The sequence below is a fragment of the Microplitis demolitor genome, chromosome 7, assembly GCF_026212275.2.
Source record: "Microplitis demolitor isolate Queensland-Clemson2020A chromosome 7, iyMicDemo2.1a, whole genome shotgun sequence".
Taxonomy (NCBI): domain Eukaryota; kingdom Metazoa; phylum Arthropoda; class Insecta; order Hymenoptera; family Braconidae; genus Microplitis; species Microplitis demolitor.
This window is the reverse complement of record NC_068551.1, coordinates 7,882,036-7,887,035: the sequence shown is the minus strand read 5'-3', so window position 1 is coordinate 7,887,035 and position 5,000 is coordinate 7,882,036.

Sequence of the window (5,000 nt, the reverse complement as noted above, 5' to 3'; positions counted from 1 at the left end):
GCGATACTTTGCCAAACACTAGAGAGTGGATGAATCGGGGAATTATGAACGTCCCCAGCATCTTGTGTCTTTGTTGTGGCTTGAGCGGCGCTTTGGTAGTCTTCCGCAATAGATCTTCAAGCTGGACAGATGGAGTGGCTGGACCTCTGGACGAAAACAGTACACCTAACTGTTTCCAGGCCTCCACCACACCCAACTGGGAAAGAGCGGCTCCAGCAATGAAGAACTGCGGAGTTGTTACAACTTTCATTTTCTTTTCACGGCCTGACGGAACGAGGGACAGACACCGACACTTTTGAGGCATTGGCTTTAGTCCTAGTTTCCTAAGTTCATCACACACATCACTAAGAGCGTCTTGAAGGCCCTCCTTAGTGCTGGCAACAATAGCTAAGTCATCAGCAAAAGCGAGAGCATTTATTCTGGTGCCTCTGAATCTGTATCCAACCGCCGAACTGATCCTTTTCAACACGCGATTCATGCCTAGATTAAAGATAATTGTGGACCACGGGTCACCTTGACGCACTCCTTGCTTTGGATGAACCGGTCTAGAGAGCCTACCATCGACTTCTAGTTCTGTACTGGCTGTTTCATAGAGCTTTCTGACATAATTCCTTAGTCTTCTGGGGATCTTGTTCTCCTTCAGTACCTCCGGAATCGCAAGGTGCGAGAAAGTATCGAACGCCTTTCGCACATCGATCATACCAATATGAAGCTGTTCCAATTCCGTCCAGGCATCATCCAATACTGCAGACATCACAAAAGTGTTTTCAGCGATACCGTCGGCATTGATAAAGGCCCTCTGACGCTCGTCGAAGAGATTGAGTCTTGACATCCGATCAGCCAAAATCTTGTGATAGTGCCGAAGCACAATCGATGATATGGATATTGGTCGATACTTCGCTGGATCCATGCTACCTGCTTCCTTGGGAATCAAAATTGTTCTTGAGTCACGCCATATCTTAGGGACATCGCCCCAGAGTAACAAAATGTTCATCACAGTAGCTTTAATCATCGTAGGAACCTCTTTCAACCATTTCCCCGCAAACAACTGATCCGGGCCTGCTGCTGTATTAGCAGAAGGCTTAATTTTGCTGACTTCGGCCGTAGATACAGGACAATCAACATAGTGATAGCCGGACTCGTCCTCTTTATCTGCCGTTGCCTCCACAGGTTCACTCGGTTCTTCGAAAATGGCCTTCCAGAACTCTTCTTGGACTTCCAGGGTCGGATGAGGCATGTCGTCAGTGTCACCATCTAACACCTTCTTGGCTGCCTTTGACATATTTTTCCTCCACAGAGTTTGGAATGCTGCATACTCCCGCTTTCTTCGATCCCTTCTCGAACATCGCTGCTGGCTCGGTTTGATTACGGGTGGTTCCTTAGGTCGTCTATTCTTCAGCTCCGGAAATCTTGCATAAAACCACTCAGTCAAATCACTTTCAGGGCTTACCTCGTTCACGACTTTCTCGATCGCAGAGAGCAAGTACTTTCGTCCAGGTTCACTCCTCCCGCCCGCATTCATATAATTTCTAGCTGCGTCAAGCCATTGCCGAATCTCATCGGTGCTATTAGGCTTCACTGGTTGAGCGATGTACATATCCTGACTATCACCTTTACTAGATAGACCGCCCATTCCCAGGATATTTGACTGACTACTGCCTGCTGTAAGTTCCTGAGGATCTTCTGCAATGCCGTTGGTGGCTTCGTCCCTGTAGGATATCACCAGATCCCTATATCTCTTCTGCCTCCTCAAAGATTTTAACGCATCGAACGTTCGCGCGGGATACATTTTAACAGTGTCGTAAAGATACTGATTAATATTGACTAGATCTGGACCGACGTTGGCCTCCTCTTTGGCAAGTCTATGCAAATCCTCATCTTGCCAACGTGGCTTCTTGCGGGTCACGTCGATTTCATCATTAGCTTCCACTGGATGTGCACGGCGCTTGTGTACTCCCAAGCCAGTGAGAGTAGTAAACGGACGTTCACACCATGGACACACATATGCCGTTCTTTCATCAGATGATTGCGCTACTTGGTTTAATGGACTCGATACTAGTTCTGGCAATTGCTGCGAATTACCCATTACATTATGATCGTCCTCGCTAAGGGGAAGTATTGGGACACCTCCCCCACACCTATCCACGTTGTTTAATTGGTTGTCAGCGAGGATATCCTCCGTAGAGGGGGTAGAGCGATTTACTTGGTTATCACGATGCCTTGCGACACCATGGCCGGATAGTTGTTGTTGTGTTAGGCGAGGGAGCCCTACTAGCAAAGAACGTAGCTCCGGCAGGACGCGACTCCCTGCTCCCTCTCCTGTTTTACGCCCTGGTTGCTTATTCATAGACGTAATTTATGTTGCGTGCCTTTTCTACCATTCTCCTTTTCAAAATAGGACAATTATCGCTATCCAGAGCGGAGTGAGTGTCGTCTTCAGAGCGCGCAGCCATACAATTACAACATTTCAGGGATACCTGACCACGGCATTGTCTCGTTGCATGTTTTCCCGCACATTTTCCGCAAACTTCCGCCTTGTCACACTGGGCCGCTAGGTGACCAAAATCCAAGCATTTGTAGCACTGTTTCACTTGTATGTGGTCGCCGATTCTGCATGCCGCATAGTCTATATACACCTTCTCCTTGGCTAGCAGCTTGGATCTCACACCTGGGTTCGTCTCAATGACAAAGCTAGTGTTATCACGCTCGGGCCTCACAGGGTATCTGTACTTCACGGTTATTGCCTCGAGACTCACCTCAGGAGCATTAGTCGCAATCAAAGACTCCACGAATTGCTCATTAGTTAGGGCCTTCGGTACTCCACGTATAATAAGTCGTGGTGCAAGCTTCGTTTTCTCCTGAACCATAAGACCAGAGCTCTTCAAGTCTACAGAATTTTTCAGCTTTTCCATGTCCACCGTCTCAGCTACTACACGTATCGCCTTCGTCGGAAGTGTGACCAAACGTATTACCCTCAGGTTGTAGTCCCTCGGCTTCACCTTCTCTTTAAACGTGTTCTTAATGTCAATCGCAGATCTAAATTTTGCCATAAAACCCACCATTGGAACTACTGTAAACTCAATCGTGTTGCTCGACGATGGTTTAAGACCTAGCAGTCCATAGAAATTGTTTGTCGTGCCGTTTGATGCACTCGCCTGCGCATAGGACTTGGAACTCAATGACGAAGGACCATTTCCAGAGCTTAGAACGCCTTTGATTTCAGTTACTGCTTGCTTCACTTCCTTCGCTAATATATCCTTCATATTGTTGTTTGACTCGTCGACGACGTCCATCCGATCTCTATCGTGCGCTTGTAGCTTTTCAGCGACGACTACAGCAACCTCACTTCTCACCAGGTCCGCTAAATCGTTTTTAATATCGTTTTTCATAGCTTGCAACTCACTGGAGACGTCGAGGCCTCTAATAGCATCATAAACCTCATCAAACGCATCAATTCTTGCGGCTAGTGACCGATAGGCCTCTACCACCTGCTGAAAGCACCCGGCTATTGCATTACCAGCAGTGACTAATCCAGCTGAGGTCATTTCGGGCTTCAGTGATCTTTTGTACTTATGAACATTCTCACAGAGTATTTCTAGGTCATTCAGTGATAATGGCAGTGGGTCTTTGAACGACAGTACTTTTGCTGGTGATGATGCAGCGCGCTTCCTATTGGGGAACTCTTCATTATTCAATGATGAGGTACTCCCTGACGTTATACGACTTTTGCCACTCCTCAGAGATCCAGTACTTGCAGGGGTAACAAAGTCTTTTGAGCCCTTTACTTTTTCTGACGACATTATTCAAAGAAAGAAGGAACAAGTAATGGAGCTGTACCCTCATGAACAATGATGAGCGCTTTTGTAGCAATGAGGTGATATACCCTCTTAATAGAAACGGCGGACAAGTCTTTGATGATGACAATGATAACTTATCGACCCGTGGATAAGTTATCGCTGAAGATGATGGTAACCCACCTACCGCAGTAAGCAAGTTACCATAAGAACACAAGTGATCGGTTACCGTCTACTGCAGAACACTTAGTACCATATAACCGCAACAGATGACGCGTCGATGTCAATTTAAAGAAAATTCACACAACACTAAAATCAGCTGATACACATGTCTAACCATACAATGAGCAATTATTTTATAAACTTTACAAAACTATAACACAGCACTCACTGCACAGAAAATCGATGTTTATATCTTGAAATGATCAGAAAATTTTTCCGCACTGGTTAAAAACACTCAAAAGAACTACATCACACTATAACCATTAGAAATGGTATAAAAGAGCAGAGCAAAAAATTAACTACTCCTCACTGTATAAAAGAGTCATAGTTACTCCTGCTGTTTACGAGCGCTTAAATGAATTTCTTCACATTGACATTCATCGCACTGAGCAGAAATCACATTGTGTCAACACCCGTAAGGGCCATCACAATGCTTTGTTTTAATTAGACAGTCGGACTTCCCTGGACCGTGCCAGTTCTGAGTTGAACGTTAAATGACGATCGAAAAGAATTATAACAATGCTTTCACATCGCTATAATCTCATAGCAAGAAAGATCCATGAGAGACCAAGGCACGGGACCGAGCTCAAATCCTGATGCGTGAACACCAATCATTTCGCCCAGGCCCGGCACGTCAGTCAACTCACTTCCCTATCAAGCCCGACACGCCCCGTTCCTCAGAGCCAATCCTTATTCCGAAGTTACGGATCCATTTTGCCGACTTCCCTTACCTACATTATCCTATCGACTAGAGGCTCTTAACCTTGGAGACCTGCTGCGGATATGGGTACGAACCGGCGCGACACCTCCACGTGTCCCTCTCCTGGATTTTCAAGGTCCGAGAGGAAGATCCGGACACCACTGCAATTGCGGTGCTCTTCGCGTTCCAAACCCTATCTCCTTGCTAAAAGTTTCCAGGGAACTTGAACGCTTATACAGAAAAGAAAACTCTTTCCGGACTTCCTGTCGATGTCTCCAGGTCAT